This window comes from Nerophis lumbriciformis, linkage group LG28 (genome assembly GCF_033978685.3).
Source record: "Nerophis lumbriciformis linkage group LG28, RoL_Nlum_v2.1, whole genome shotgun sequence".
Classification (NCBI taxonomy): Eukaryota; Metazoa; Chordata; class Actinopteri; order Syngnathiformes; family Syngnathidae; genus Nerophis; species Nerophis lumbriciformis.
This window is the reverse complement of record NC_084575.2, coordinates 5,076,583-5,094,847: the sequence shown is the minus strand read 5'-3', so window position 1 is coordinate 5,094,847 and position 18,265 is coordinate 5,076,583. Positions and strand designations below refer to the sequence as shown.

Below are 18,265 nucleotides of genomic sequence, written 5' to 3'. Positions count from 1 at the left end.
CATTGTAGGAAATATAATAGAGAAAGGGAAATACTGGAAAGTAAGTTAGCGAAAGAGAATATTAGGTTAGCAGTGGAAGATATATTAGGAATGCACTCAGAACACATAGGTTATAAAGCAATATACACATATTTAAAAAATACTGGCTTAAATAAAAGAATATAGAGTAGGGATCCACCTCGATCCACACTCCATTACAGTAGGTGGCGGTAATGCACACCACAAGGTTGCTTGCCAACCGCCATAAAAACAAAAAAGAAGAAGAAGAAGAAGAACAAGTAACCAGCTCTTCCCCCCCACCCCCGGTACAACTATTTCAACATTCTGAAAATAAAAATAAACTTTTACATTTTCTAAACAAAGACATACAACTTATTTTGGTAAATAAACAGTAGCTTATATGACCCCTTTAAATCATAAGTTGCCTGATCAGAGCGAGACGAGTCGTGGCTCCTCAGCTTCATGCAGGACGGAGTGGTAGGAGGCGTGGGCGAGGTTGACTGCTCCCCAGACCGGCAGCCCCGCTTTTGTTTCCTCTCCCGCCGCCGCCTGCGTCGCCTGCTGGCTCCGATAACAATCCACGGAGATTCCCGCGGTCTCGCTATCTCGTCGGGTATGTTGTGCAAGCGGTGGAAATCGCTGGAGACAGCTATCCTAAGCAGAGGTGGGTAGTAACGCGCTACATTTACTCCGTTGCATCTACTTGAGTAACTTTTGGGATAAATTGTACTTCTAAGAGTAGTTTTAATGCAACATACTTTTACTTTTACTTGAGTATATTTATAGAGAAGAAACGCTACTTTTACTCCGCTACTTTTATCTACATTCAGCTCGCTACTCGCTACTAATTTTGATCGATCTGTTAATGCACGCTTTGTTTGTTTTGGTCTGTCAGACAGACCTTCAAAGTGCCTGCCTTACTGGTGACGTTTCACTTCGTTCCACCAATCAGATGCAGTCACTGGTGACGTTAGACCAATCAAACAGAGCCAGGGGTCACATGACCTGACTTAAACAAGTTTAAAAACGTATTCGGGTGTTACCATTTAGTGGTCAATCGTACGGAATAAGTACTGTACTGTGCAATCTACTAATAAAAGTTCCAATCAATCAATCAAAAGTGTGAAGGAAAAAAGACCATTTTTTGTTTTAACCGTACATCCCGTCAAAAGCCTAAAGACTGACTGCACAGTTCCTGTCTTCACAATAAAAGTGCCGCTCCATCGCGCCTGCGCTTTCAAAATAAGAGTCTCCGAAAGCCAGTGCAAACAAGCTAGCAAGCTAGCAAGCTACGGAGTTTGCCGCCAATGTATTTCTTGTAAAGTGTATAAAAACGAATATGGAAGCTGGACAAATAAGAAGCCAAAAACCAACCACTTTCAGAAAGGAGGAACTTTTTTTCTCCTCCATTTGAAAACGTGGACGTTATCATCACTACTGTCTGATTACAATCAATGCAAGTCATCAGAATCAGGTAATACACCAACTTATATTCTTGTCTTCATGAAAGAAAGGAATATATATGTGTTAAACATGAATGTATATTCATTAAAACACCTTTAACATGTAAACAAAAACGGCAAAATAAATAAATATAAATTATATACTGTATATATCAATGTATGTATACATATATATATATATATATATATATATATATATATATATATATATATATATGTATATATATATATGTGTGTGTGTGTGTGTGTGTGCGTGTATATTTATATATATATATATATATATATATATATATATATATATATATATATATATATATATATATATATATATATATGATATGTGTGTGTATGTTACTCATCAGTTACTCAGTACTTGAGTAGTTTTTTCACAACATACTTTTTACTTTTACTCAAGTAAATATTTGGGTGACTACTCCTTACTTTTACTTGAGTAATAAATCTCTAAAGTAACAGTACTCTTACTTGAGTACAATTTCTGGCTACTCTACCCACCTCTGATCCTAAGTAGAAAAGCAATGTCCAGCAGGTTTTGAGGACTGTGTGTGTCGCGGCGGTAGACAGACATAACCAAAACACTATCAAACTTAAACAGACATAACCAAAACACTATCAAACATAAACAGACAGAACCAAAACACTATCAAACATAAACAGACATAACCAAAACACTATCAAACATAAACAGACATAACCAAAACACTATCAAACATAAACAGACATAACCAAAACACTATCAAACATAAACAGACATAACCAAAACACTATCAAACATAAACAGACATAACCAAAACACTATCAAACATAAACAGACATAACCAAAACACTATCAAACATAAACAGACATAACCAAAACACTATCAAACATAAACAGACATAACCAAAACACTATCAAACATAAACAGACATAACCAAAATAGTATCAAACATAAACAGACATCACCAAAACACTATCAAACATAAACAGACATAACCAAAAGACTATCAAACATAAACAGACATAACCAAAACACTATCAAACATAAACAGACATAACCAAAACACTATCAAACATAAACAGACATAACCAAAACACTATCAAACATAAACAGACATAACCAAAACACTATCAAACATAAACAGACATAACCAAAACACTATCAAACATAAACAGACATAACCAAAACACTATCAAACATAAACAGACATAACCAAAACACTATCAAACATAAACAGACATAACCAAAACACTATCAAACATAAACAGACATCACCAAAACACTATCAAACATAAACAGACATAACCAAAACACTATCAAACATAAACAGACATAATCAAAACACTATCAAACATAAACAGACATAACCAAAACACTATCAAACATAAACAAACATAACCAAAACACTATCAAACATAAACAGACATAACCAAAACACTATCAAACATAAACAGACATAATCAAAACACTATCAAACATAAACAGACATAACCAAAACACTATCAAACATAAACAGACATAACCAAAATAGTATCAAACATAAACAGACAGAACCAAAACACTATCAAACATAAACAGACATAACCAAAACACTATCAAACATAAACAGACATAACCAAAACACTATCAAACATAAACAGACATAACCAAAACACTATCAAACATAAACAGACATAACCAAAACACTATCAAACATAAACAGACATAACCAAAACACTATCAAACATAAACAGACATAACCAAAACACTATCAAACATAAACAGACATAACCAAAACACTATCAAACATAAACAGACATAACCAAAACACTATCAAACATAAACAGACATAACCAAAATAGTATCAAACATAAACAGACATCACCAAAACACTATCAAACATAAACAGACATAACCAAAAGACTATCAAACATAAACAGACATAACCAAAACACTATCAAACATAAACAGACATAACCAAAACACTATCAAACATAAACAGACATAACCAAAACACTATCAAACATAAACAGACATAACCAAAACACTATCAAACATAAACAGACATAACCAAAACACTATCAAACATAAACAGACATAACCAAAACACTATCAAACATAAACAGACATAACCAAAACACTATCAAACATAAACAGACATAACCAAAATAGTATCAAACATAAACAGACATCACCAAAACACTATCAAACATAAACAGACATAACCAAAACACTATCAAACATAAACAGACATAACCAAAACACTATCAAACATAAACAGACATAACCAAAATAGTATCAAACATAAACAGACATCACCAAAACACTATCAAACATAAACAGACATAACCAAAACACTATCAAACATAAACAGACATAATCAAAACACTATCAAACATAAACAGACATAACCAAAACACTATCAAACATAAACAGTCATAACCAAAACACTATCAAACATAAACAGACATAATCAAAACACTATCAAACATAAACAGACATAACCAAAACACTATCAAACATAAACAGACATAACCAAAACACTATCAAACATAAACAGTCATAACCAAAACACTATCAAACATAAACAGACATAATCAAAACACTATCAAACATAAACAGACATAACCAAAACACTATCAAACACAAACAGACATAATCAAAACACTATCAAACATAAACAGACATAACCAAAACACTATCAAACATAAACAGACATAATCAAAACACTATCAAACATAAACAGACATAACCAAAACACTATCAAACATAAACAGACATAATCAAAACACTATCAAACATAAACAGACATAATCAAAACACTATCAAACATAAACAGACATAACCAAAACACTATCAAACATAAACAGACATAACCAAAACACTATCAAACATAAACAGACATAACCAAAACACTATCAAACATAAACAGACATAACCAAAACACTATCAAACATAAACAGACATAACCAAAACACTATCAAACATAAACAGACATAACCAAAACACTTTTAAACATAAACAGACATAACCAAAACACTATCAAACATAAACAGACATAACCAAAACACTATCAAACATAATAAACAGACATAACCAAAACACTATCAAACATAAACAGACATAAGCAAAACACTATCAAACATAAACAGACATAACCAAAACACTATCAAACATAAACAGACATAACCAAAACACTATCGAACATAAACAGACATAACCAAAACACTATCAAACACAAACAGTCATAACCAAAACACTATCAAACATAAACAGACATAACCAAAACACTATCAAACATAAACAGACATAACCAAAACACTATCAAACATAAACAGACATAACCAAAACACTATCAAACATAAACAGACATAACCAAAACACTATCAAACATAAACAGACATAACCAAAACACTATCAAACATAAACAGACATAACCAAAACACTATCAAACGTAAACAGACATAACCAAAACACTATCAAACATAAACAGACATAACCAAAACACTATCAAACATAAACAGACATAAGCAAAACACTATCAAACATAAACAGACATAACCAAAACACTATCAAACATAAACAGACATAACCAAAACACTATCGAACATAAACAGACATAACCAAAACACTATCAAACACAAACAGTCATAACCAAAACACTATCAAACATAAACAGACATAACCAAAACACTATCAAACATAAACAGACATAACCAAAACACTATCAAACATAAACAGACATAACCAAAACACTATCAAACATAAACAGACATAACCAAAACACTATCAAACATAAACAGACATAACCAAAACACTATCAAACATAAACAGACATAACCAAAACACTATCAAACATAAACAGACATTACCAAAACACTATCAAACATAAACAGACATAACCAAGACACTATCAAACATAAACAGACTTAACTAAAACACTATCAAACATAGAAGGAAGCACCGAAAGTGGGAGCTGCCGCCATCTTGTTAATGGTCATTTGTATCCCGAAATCCAAATTAGGGCCTCTTCCCTATGTAACGGAGTTAAAATACACCTTTGTTATTTATTATATTTTGTTTGTGCATTTGATCTCCAAATAGTTCTCTTTTCTGCTCGCCTGTGAGAGGGCGGTTTGATATCTTTTTGTCCCTCCTGAGCTCCTGTAGTTCTCCTGGGTTGTGGAGCCCCTCCCTTCTCCCCTCACAGAAAAGTTTCACATGGCTGAGGGTGAGTCTCGCTCGGACGATCCCACCGACCTTTTCTTGGCTTTTTGCTACAAATGAGCTCTTTAATGAATGAATGTGTGCACCAAGAATGTGAATATGTTTACCTGTGTTGTCCTTTAGTTTGAAATTCACATTCCAGGCAACATTACATCGCTAACATTGGCGCCAACCGGCCGCTCTTTGTTGTATGAGACTTGTTCAGTGTGTGTGTGTGTGTCTGTGTGTGGGTGTGTGTGTGTGTGTGTTTGCGTGTGTGTGCGTAGGTAACGAGTGTTATTCTGTGTGTTTAGGCGCAAGCCAAAGAAAGACGGGATACGGACATTGTGTGATTGTCGCCCGCAGGTTGGAAGGAACATAAATAAAGCTGAGAACAGTGGAAAAAGTCTCATCATTGTGCCGACCCAGAACTGTTCCACCTATGAGGAGTGATCCAGCCCACCTGCGAATGTCAAACTAAGGGGCCTTATCTTATTATGTGCTCAAACTGAAATACTACTATTTACTTAAACTTGGTCGTTGGCTTTCTCCAAGGTGAATATAAACCTTCACCATAAGCAAAACATAATATGAGTTAATTCATTCACTTCAGTATCTAATGGTGCGTCACAATTGGTGTTTTGTAGAAAGAATGTTGTTCCTGTTTTGCGTGGGCCTTGTGTGTCCTCACCCAGCCAGTCTCTGGTAAACAATGTCCCATCATGCTGACATCCACTGAATGTGAGGGGTCATAACACACCACATAAACATACATACGCCAGCCCCTGGGCTCCACTTCCCAAGGATGCTGAGGGTCTCCTATCTTGGGGAGTTGTGAAGAAGTTGTAACGGACAGGACACTGACGGCCAAGTGGGGGGTTTGATTGATTGATTGATTGATTGAGAAGTTTATTGACATCTTAAAGAATTGAATCCATGTAATGCTTTAAAAAGGCAAATGGATGGCACAAAAAGCCAAAAGGCTTGTTTCCATTGTGGTCCATTAAGTCAGTATTTTGGTGAGCAACAGGGCCCCAAAATGGTAAAGTGACTGACACTGTGTAAGAGAGATATAACACCATCTGTGTCCTATTTGATACGATGACATTCAGCAATTTTCAAGGTCCAACTTTTATTTCAGGCACGCCTTCTTCTCGTTAACAACAATGCCAAAAATAATGCCGTCAGAACATATAAATAAGAAAAACAGAACTTACAATTAGTCTGACATCACATAAAAGAAAACACATTGATTTCACATACATTATCAGAAAGAATCATACCTCATTGGCCTCACAAACTCCGAGGGAATAAAGTTTATTTTCAAGCCGAGACTCCATTAACCTCTTACATCGAATGCTTGCTGTCTCATGCTGCTTCCCTTATTCCGTCACATATTAATTGTCCCCCCAACAATGTGACCAAACCGGAACAAAAAATGTACCGTATTTTCCGCACTATAAGGCGCACCGGATTATTAGCCGCACCTTCAATGAATTACATATTTCATAACTTTGTCCACCAATAAGCCGCCCCGGATTATAAGCCGCGCCTACGCTGCGCTAAAGGGAATGTCAAAAAAAAACAGTCAGATAGGTCAGTCAAACTTTAATAATATATTAAAAACCAGCGTTCTAACAACTCTGTCCCAAAATGTACGCAAATGTGCAATCACAAACATAGTAAAATTCAAAATGGTGTAGAGCAATAGCAACATAATGTTGCTCGAACGTTAATGTCACAACACACAAAATAAACATAGCGCTCACTTTCTGAAGTTATTCTTCATTCGTAAATCCTTCGAATTCTTCGTCTTCGGTGTCCGAATTGAAAAGTTGCGCAAGCGTGGGATCCAAAATGGCCGGTTCCGTCTCGTCGAAGTCATCGGAGTCAGTGTCGCTGTTGTTGTCCAGTAGTTCTGTGAATCCTGCCTTCCGGAAAGCTCGGACCACAGTTGTGACCGAAATATCTGCCCAGGCATTTACGATCCACTGGCAAATGTTGGCGTATGTCGTCCGGCGCTGTCTGCCCGTCTTAGTGAAGGTGTGTTCGCCTTCGGAGCTGTGTGAAAAAAGCCACCCGGCCTCTTCGCGTAAACTTCCCTTAACCACTCGCTCATCTTTTCTTCATCCATCCATCCCTTCGAGTTAGCTTTTATGATGACGCCGGCTGGAAAGGTCTCTTTTGGCAAGGTCTTCCTTTTGAATATCACCATGGGTGGAAGTTAGCATGGCAAGCTAGAACCACAGTGAAGGATGACTTCTCATTCCCTGTGGTGCGAATATTCACCGTACGTGCTCCCGTTCCACAGTGCGGTTCACAGGAATATCAGTTGCTGTGAAATACGGTAGTAATCCGTGTGCGGATGGAGAGATTGCGTCTTTTTATGAACCGGATCCTTGTCGCTTAGTAGGAGCCATTTTGTGGTCTTTACAGATGTAAACAGGAAATGAAACGTACGGTGATATCCGTGCGTTTTTTCTTCTTCTTCCGGGGGCGGGTGGTTGCTTACAGTAGAAGAAGAAGCGCTTCCTGTTCTATGGGGGCGGGTGCTTTCCTTGGCGGTTGCTTGCGTAGAAGAAGAAGCGCTTCCTGTTCTACCGGGAAAAAAGATGGCGGCTGTTTACCGAAGTTGCGAGATCGAAACTTTATGAAAATGAATCGTAATAAAGCGCACCGGGTTATAAGGCGCACTGTCAGCTTTTGAGAAAATTTGTGGTTTTTAGGTGCGCCTTATAGTGCGGAAAATACGGTATGTTCCCCTCCAATTGACATGGGTTTTGTAACAAAAATAAAGTTAACATATACTTGCATGAATTAACCAAAGGAAACACATTTTTAATCACATTATATGTAAATATGACCTTATATTTATACATTGTATTTATTTACTCTAACCAACTATGAAATGATATAACATATATACAATGTGCTTCTGTCAGCAGCTACACTTTTCCTAACTAAGAGTTTCCCGCTTGTCTCCAACCCTTCCCCCATGCATTCCTGAGCTAAGATAAAAGGTGACACTCTCCTGTAAACAGACGGTCTTTGTCTTTTGAGGCCTCCAATAAATACTCCAAAAAAAAGGTTTTCTCTGAGCATTTCTTATTAAATAGATTATTACATTGTAAAACAACAGACACTTTACTTTTGCTTGTCCTTATGTCCCTGCAAGATGATGTTATGTTTTGGACGCATGGCTGCAATGGTTGTGATCTCTCGGATGCAGAATTTTACACCAGTAAAACCAGCAAAGCAGTAATTATAGTCTGCACATTGTGTTGTTGTTGAATGATATTTATCTGATTTAAAGTCAAATACAGTTTATATACTTGTCTGTCTATCTGTGTTGGCCCTGCGATGAGGTGGCGACTTGTCCAGGGTGTACACCGCCTTCCGCCCGAATGCAGCTGAGATAGGCTCCAGCACCCCCCACGTCCCCGAAAGGGACACGCGGTAGATAAATGGATGCATGGATCATTTGTTGCAGTGCTTTTTTGTGTAGACACCATGAAAACATACATTTACAATGAATCGTTCATGACTTGCCCATCACTATGACTCTTTGGCCCCGCCCCTAAGTGACGCATGCGTGGAGCATATGCGCTTTGCTGCAAAGTCTTCCTTTACTCCACACACGCTTCTAAGCCTCGCTACTAACTACACTTTATTCATCCTCCGTGTCAGGATAAACTCCACTCGTCTCAGTCAACTTTGGACATTATTAGGCCCGCTTAGCTTGCTACTTGTTTTAGCGCGTTAGTTAGCTTAGCTTGCTACTTGTTTTAGCGCGCTAGTTAGCTTAACTTGCTAGTTGTTTTAGCGCACTAGTTAGCTTAGCGTGCTAGTTAGCTTAGCTTGTTAGCTGCTAACAAAGAGACGCGGATTTGATCAACACATCGCTTAGTTAAGATCAAGTGTGAGTGTAAAGTGTTGTGATTGTGTGAAAATGTGTGAAAGAACGATAGCAGAGTACAAAGAGGAACTTTCTCGGACAAAAGAAGAGAACAAAAGACTACGTCAACTACTGGACGCTGTTTTCAAGAAACCTCAAGTTGTGTTACACAGAACAGGTTTGTTTACTTCTTACTCTCACATGTTTACTAACTTTATATTTCATTATTAACATGAACATGACGTGTTAGATTAATTGTGATTAATAGGTGTAGTCAGACACATGATTGTTATTGTGTTATTAATGTGATTATCAGACAGCAGTCATTTCCATTAGATAATGTTCAAATATAGGTGATTTGGCACACTTATAATTAAAATAACAACAATAATGTTGTTTTTCATCAGATATGTACTAGTATTGTATATGTGGATGGGGGCCCTGCTTTGGAAATAATGTGTACCCCTTTCAGAGATCACATTTAGTTCCACTTCAAGCATTCACATGTTGCACAATGAGATGAGATGGTATAACGTGAACAGTTTTGGAACTTTCTAACTCGGGGGGAAAAAAACGGGATCTCGTTGGAAGCGCGATGTATTGGGTATAACATTGTAGTTTACAATGTCACTACGTCAGTAGTTGTCAAACTTTTTTCACCAAGTACCACCTCAGAAAATACTTGGATCTCCAAGTACAACCATCATGAACAGCATTAAAATACAGTAGCATAGTAGGCCTTAATTATTCATTAAAAACAAGGAAGACACGTTATGTAACAAGTATATTTAATATTTTTAGTTACTCTAACATTACACACAGTTTGAACAGTAACACTGTGTTTGAATGTAGAAAAATAAAACACTGTACTTAAATAATGAAATAATAATTGGCGTACCACTCGGTGATGCCTGTGTTCCACTAGTGGTACACGTACCACAGTTTTTTTTTTGTTTTTTTTCATTTTATTTTTATTGACATCCAGCATCAGACATTCCTATCCATTACATCATATTCACATAAATCCTATATCTATTGTCTGCCCTAAATGTCAAAATATTTGTCACGGCCAGGGCACATTCCAATGCGCCCTCATCTGTGCGCCCTGACGAGAGCATCAAGGGCCACGCCCACTTGCACTCTCTCCTCTGGCTGCTCGCCCGGACACGCCCACGACCGCAGCGCACATCCAGGGACGCGCCGCGCGTGTCTCCGCCCTGCAGCTGCCGCCAGCTGCAATCACTTACTCGCAATCAGCACACCTGGTACTGATGAGGGTGAGCTGCATAAAGGACCAGTGGACCCAAGGATCGACGCGGAAACTTAGTTTACCCTTTGGATACCGTAAGGCTTATGCTCTCTCTCTGCGTTTTTCTCTCGTGTCTGATATCCTTGTTTGTTCTCCCCTAGTTACCTCTTGGTGTACCTGCCTTCCCGAGTCTCCCCTTCGACATCTCCCGTTGTTTTCCCCCCCCCTGTGTTTTGGACTGCCTTCCGCGTTTCCCGACTCCTCGCTCGCCCCCGGACTATGACGTCTCTCTATGCCCCACGGACCCATCGCAGATCTTGGACCCCTTTTTGCCTTGCCCTCTTTGGACTTGTCTGCTCCCTCATCCAACAGCACGGTAATACACAACAGCTAACTACACACATAGTCTAACACCACTCACTCTAGGGTTTTGTCACACACTCCATTTCATTAGTTTAGTTTATATTAGTAAATGATAAATAAATGATAAATGGGTTGTACTTGTATAGCGCTTTTCTACCTTCAAGGTACTCAAAGCGCTTTGACACTACTTCCACATTTACCCATTCACACACACATTCACACACTGATGGAGGGAGCTGCCATGCAAGGCGCTAACCAGCACCCATCAGGAGCAAGGGTGAAGTGTCTTGCTCGGGACACAACGGACATGACGAGGTTGGTTCTAGGTGGGGATTGAAACAGGGACCCTCGGGTCGCGCACGGCCATTCTTCCACTGCGCCACGCCGGTAGTATTGTTTTATTATTATATATATATATATATATATATATATATATATATATATATATATATATATATATATATAATAAATCTTTGGACATACAACCCCCTGGTGTCTGTTTGCCGTCACCTCCCCTTAGTACTACATAAAAATATTTTTGTTTATATCCCACCCATACCACCCCCCCACCCCCCCAAAAAAAGAAAGAAACAACAAAAAATCAAAGTAATATCTACAAATACATCGATTAAATAAACAAAGAAGAAAAAAATAAAATAATAATACATTAATAATAATAATAATCAGAAATAAAATAAAATATAAACAGATACATATATATAAATATATATATATATATATACCGTATTTTCCGCACTATAAGCCGCCCCGGGTTATTAGCCGCACCTTCAATGAATGGCATATTTCAAAACTTTGTTCACCTATAAGCCGCCCCGGGTTATAAGCCGCGCCTACGCTGCGCTAAAGGGAATGTCAAAAAAACAGTCAGATAGGTCAGTCAAACTTTAATAATATATTACAAACCAGCGTTCTAACAACTCTGTTCACCCCCAAAATGTAATGTGCAAATGTGCAATCACAAAAATAGTAACACTCAAATTACTGCAGAGCAATAGCAACATCAATAACTCAACGTTGCTCGAACGTTAATGTCACACAACACACAAAATAAACATTTAAAGCTCACTTTCTGAAATTATTCCTCATCCATAAATCCCTCGAATTTTTCTTCAGTGTCTGAATTAAAAAGTTGGGCGAATACGGCATCCAAAATGGCCGGCTCCGTCTCGTCGAAGTCATTAGAGTCAATGTTGCTGTTGTTTTTCCAGCAGTTCCGTGAATCCTGCCTTCCGGAAAGCTCGGACAACAGTTGAGACCGATATATCCGCTCAGGCATTTACAATCCACTGGCAGATGTTGGCGTATGTCGTCCGGCGCTGTCTCCCTGTCTTAGTGGCGCAGGTCATCTTGTTGCTTCCTCTACCTTGCTGCTCTATTTCCGTGTTCTACTGCGTGACTTATTGCCTTGAGTTTGAATTCTGCGTTGTACGCGTGTCTCTTAATAGGAGCCATTTTGTGGTCTTTACAGATGTAAACACACAAATGAAATGAAACGTAATATCCGCGCGCTTCTTCTTCTACGGGGGCGGGTGGTTGCTTACAGTAGAAGAAGAAGCGCTTCCTCTTCTATGGGGGCGGGTGCTTACCTTGGCGGTTGCTTACCGTAGAAGAAGAAGCGCTTCCTCTTCTACGGGGAAAAAAGATGGCGGCTGTTTACCGTAGTTGCGAGACCTAAACTTTATGAAAATGAATCTTAATATTAATCCATATATAAAGCGCACCGGGTTATAAGCCGCACTGTCAGCTTTTGAGAAAATTTGTGGTTTTTAGGTGCGGCTAATAGTGCGGAAAATACGGTGTGTATATATATATATATACATATATATATATATACACATATATACATACATATACACATATAGGGAGTAATCCCTTTTTCTTTTTTTTTGCAGTACAATCACTAATTCGAAAAATTAAAGTCAGGTTTATTGGGCATGACATAGTTGACCCAGTTTTCCCAGTACGAAGTAAATTTCTCCAATTCATAATTAATAAAGACAGTTATCTTCTCCATTTTATATATGTCCATTGTTGTCTCCATCCATTGCTTCAAAGTTGGGCTCTCCTGGGATATCCATCCATCCATCCATTTTCTACCGCTTATTCCCTTTGGGGTCGCGGGGGGCGCTGGAGCCTATCTCAGCTACAATCGGGCGGAAGGCGGGGTACACCCTGGACAAGTCGCCACCTCATCGCAGGGCCAACACAGATAGACAGACAACATTCACACTCACATTCACACACTAGGGCCAATTTAGTGTTGCCAATCAACTTATCCCCAGGTGCATGTCTTTGGAAGTGGGAGGAAGCCGGAGTACCCGGAGGGAACCCACGCAGTCACGGGGAGAACATCCATTTCCTAGTAATGCTCTTTTTACAAGCCACCAGTAGGATATTCATGAAGTGTTTATCTTTCTTCAGCCAGTCCTGAGGTACATGTCCAAAAAACAAAGTTTTACTTTCGAGGGGTTTTTCACGTTTGAAAATATCCTGTAGAGCTTGGTGCATCTCTTTCCAATAGTCCTTTATGGTGGAGCAGTCCCACAAAACATGGTAGTGATTTGCATTTGAATTCCCACAATTTCTCCAGCAGGCAGGGGAGTTGTTATCATAGTGACACTTCTGAAAAGGTGTAATAAAAAATCTGATCAAACTTTTCCAGCCAAACTCCCTCCACTTGGTGAGCTGGTACAAGTCCATTGATATTTCCATTTTATTGTCCATTCTTCCTCAGATTTAGTTATCCCTCCTTCCTTCTCCCATTTTGTTTTAATATATGAAGTTGAGTATGATTTCATATTCAACAGACCCTTATACAAGCATGAAACACTTCTATCAATAATTTCTGAATTGTAGGCTTTTGTAAACAGTTCAATCAAACATATACTCGTCTTTGTGACACTTTTCACCTTCATATTAACAAAATGCCGCAACTGCAAATATCGATAGAAGTCTTGGTTTTCTAATATATATGTCCTTTTAATAGTTTCAAAACTAAGCATTTTTTTATCTTTCATTACACTACATAGAGCTGTTATACCCTTAGATATCCAGTCCTTAAATCTTGAGTCTAATTTATTAGGTGTAAACTCTGTATCATAGGCACACCATTTAAGAACTGCAATATCACACTCGAGTTTGTATTCCTTTATGATCATTTTCCACACTTTAAGGGTCCATTTCACCCATGGGTTATCAATGTTATTTATGTGGGTTTGTATATTGCTATCCGCCAGAATTGCTTGTATGGGGATGGAGGGCATTTCTTCTTTAATGATTTTCCATTGAGCAATGTATGACGGGTTGCACCAGCATATCACTGCTCTCATCTGGGCTGCAAAATAGTAATATCGGAGGCAAGGTAAACCCCATCCTCCCTTTTGTTTGACCAATTGTAAAGTTTTGAGACGAACTCTTGGACTTTTACTTTGCCATATATACCTTGATAGCATTTTGTCTCATTCATTGACTTGGTTTTGGTTAATCTCTATTGGCAGGGTTTGAAATAGGTACAGCAGTCTTGGCAGTACATTCATTTTAATGGAATCAATTCTAGAACTAAGGCTAAAAAAAGGGATTAAGTTCCATCTTGCTATGTCATCTTTTATTTTTTTATATATAGGTAGATAATTGTATTCTGATAATTTTGTTTGATCTTTTGGCAAATTAATGCCCAGGTATTTAAAATACTCTGTTTGCCATATCAGAGGGTAACTCCTTCTGATTTCCCCTGGTGGGTTATAATCAGTGTTGGGTTAGTTACTGAAAAACAGTAACTAGTTACAGTTACTAGTTACTTTATTTCAAAAGTAACTCAGTTACTAACTCAGTTAAGTAATGCGTTACTGTGAAAAGTAACTATTTAGTTACTTCTTCTACTTTTTTTTTTTAAAGCTCCCATTAATGCCCTTTTAGCCTTCATTTTAGTACTGTTATTGCACTGGAGAATAATACAATCTGTTGATCAACTTGACATACATTTGTATCACTGAACTCTGCTAAGCAATGTGCTCTACATACAACACACAAAGACAAAGATATGTTTCAAAGGGCCAATTTATTTCAGGCCAGAACAAATTGACAAAACTATTTTAAATAGCTGCAACATAACATACATAAGTAACAAACAGCATAATAACACTAACACTAACCACGTTAAACCCAGATTCCGAACTAATAAAGGTCTTAACTCATTCTCTTTCTATGCCACTTCAATATGGAATGCACTCCCAACAGGTGTAAAAGAAAGGGCATCTCTATCCTCCTTCAAAACCGCACTAAAAGAACATCTCCAGGCAACTACAACCCTAAACTAGCACCCTCCCTTCCACATAATACCTCTTCGGATTGTAAATAATCAAATGTAGACACTTTTTCTTATACTTTCTGATCTCTCTCTCTATGTCCACTACTTGCTGTACATATCCTACCAAGTCAGTCCTACACTGTTCCAATGTCCATTTCTCTGATGATGCAATTGTTGATGACTGAAGTGCTGATACCAACCAAACCTACCCCCCCCCCCCTCCATATCCCACACCCCGGATTGTAAATAATGTAAATAATTCAATGTATATACCCTGATGATTATCTTGTGTGATGACTGTATTATGATGATAGTATATATCTGTATCATGAATCAATTTAAGTGGACCCCGACTTAAACAAGTTAAAAAACTTATTTGGGTGTTACCATTTAGTGGTCAATTGTACGGAATATGTACTGTACTGTGCAATCTACTAATAAAAGTTTCAATCAATCAATCAATCAACAACATAGCTGTAAAGCTGGTTTCACCTAAGGAAGGCACACGTGACATACACAGAGCCTAACCAGGCAGATTTGAATTGTTGTTTTGGGCAGTACACGGGATCTTTGATCCAAGACACAACTTACATTTAACTAAAATGTTCTTTTCTTTGTGCTCGACAAAAGAAAAGAAGTGAGAATATCTCATACTTGCCAACCCTCCCGAATTTCACTGCCTCTCCCTGGGACAACCATTCTCCAAATTTCTGCCGATTTCCAGCCGGACTTAAGGCACGCCCCCTCCAGGTCTGTGCGGATCTGAGTGGGGACAGCCTGTCGTCACGTCCGCTTGGCCAACCAAAAAGTAACCACAGAACACTATACCATATAGGCGTATAGTGTTCTGTGGTTACTTTTTTGTTGGCCAACGGTTGTATTGCGCACCCCCTCCCCTGCCCTCCCCTCCCCTTCCCACACTCAGACACACAGTCACACGCACACACAGAGAGCGTAGAGGAAGAATCAGAAGCACGTCTCTGCTTTGCTGGAATAAAACACACTCAGATCCTCAGTTTCTAGCCGATACTACATAAAAAATAACGTAAAATAACGCAGTAACGCATCATGTAGTAACGGTAACTGAGTTATTGAATATAAAAAAATAACGCGTTAGATTACTAGTTACCGCCGAAACTAACGGCGTTACAGTAACGCGTTACTTAGTAACGCGTTAGTCCCAACACTGGTTATAATTATATGAGAGTAGCTGGGTTTTACCTATATTGATTTTATATCCTGATAGTTGACCATACAGTTTAAATGATTGCATTAATTTAGGGAGCGAGTATGTTGGGTGTCCGAGGTAAACCAAAATGTCATCCGCATAGCAGGCCAATTTATACTCTCTTCCTTTAATCATGATTCCCTTAATATCTTCATTGTGTCTAATAGACTGAGCTAATGGCTCTAGATATAATGCAAAGAGTAATGGTGACCATGCACATCCCTGTCTAGAGCCCCTTTGTAGGGTAAAACAGTTTGATTAGTATCCATTGACTTTAATCCTAGCAGTAGGATTGTTATATAGTGCCTGCATAGTTTTAATGATTGTATCCTGAAAGCCGAATTTATATAAAACTCTGTAAAGAAAATTCAAAATGACCGAATCAAAGGCCTTTTCAGCATCCACACTTATAACAATTGCTTGGATGTTTTTTCTTTGTATATGATCCATAATATATAGTGTCTTTCTTATATTGTCTTGTGTTTGTCGTTGATGTATAAAACCTGTTTGATCATTATGTATCAATATAGGTAAGAAATCTTCTAATGGTTTGCCCATAATGGAAGTAAATAGTTTATAATCTACATTTAGAACCGATATTGGCCTGTAAGATGCACATTCAATTATATCCTTGCCTTCTTTTGGTATAGCTGAGATAATTGCCTCCCTCCAACTAAGTGGTGTTTGTGCCTTTTTTAAGACCCAATTCAGTGTGGGGAGTAAAACAGGTATTAATTCTTTTTTAAATTTCTTATACCACTCAGCCGTGTAACCGTCTGATCCTGGCGATTTACTTAATTTAAGCCTACTAATTGCAACTTTTAAATCATTTTCAGTTATATCTGCAGATATTGTTTGGTTTTGTTTTTCATCTAAAATAGGTAAATCCAGAGAGTTCAGGAAGCTGTCAATTTGGGTTATACTCCTATTAGAGACCTCGGAATACAAAGTTTTATAAAAATGTTCGAAGGCTTCCTGAATTTCATTTGGTTTAGTTTTTATCTCTTTTGTTCTTGGATCCCTCATTTTATGAATGGTGTTTTCCGCTATCTTTTTTTTAAGTTTCCAGGCCAGTATTTTCATAGACTTAGAGCCACTTTCATAGCGTCTCTGTTTCAAAAACATTAGATTTTTTTAAATTTCTTATGTGACCAAACTGTTTATTTCATTCCTAGTATTTCTTATTTCCCTTAATGTATCCTGTGCCAAATCTAGTTTGTGTTTTCTTTCTAATTCTTTTAGTTGTTTTTTTTTAAGTCATTTGATTTTGTATTCTCATTTTTTTTCTTAAATAAAGATATTGCTATAATTTTCCCTCTTAAAGGCCTACTGAAAGCCACTACTACCGACCACGCAGTCTGATAGTTTATATATCAATGATGAAATCTTAACATTGCAACACATGCCAATACGGCCGGGTTAACTAATAAAGTGCAATTTTAAATTTCGCGGGAAACTTCCGGTTGAAAACGTCTAGGTATGATGACGTATGCGCGTGACGTCAATAGTTGAATCAGACATTTTGGAATAGGTCGGTCGCCAGCTTAAATCGTCTTTTT

General features: G+C 37.8%; 1 protein-coding gene and 1 long non-coding RNA gene across 2 annotated transcripts in view; one reads left to right on the top strand and one right to left on the bottom strand.

Moving 5' to 3' along the window:
• The window catches only part of LOC133570632 (uncharacterized), a 296,050-nt gene that overhangs the window by 196,150 nt on the left and 81,635 nt on the right, over window positions 1–18,265 (bottom strand). The window lies entirely within an intron of this gene.
• Window positions 9,279–11,534, top strand: LOC133570648 (uncharacterized). The gene is made up of 3 exons (XR_009810230.2): window positions 9,279–9,717; window positions 10,613–10,883; window positions 10,950–11,534. It is a non-coding gene; the product is annotated as an uncharacterized lncRNA (long non-coding RNA).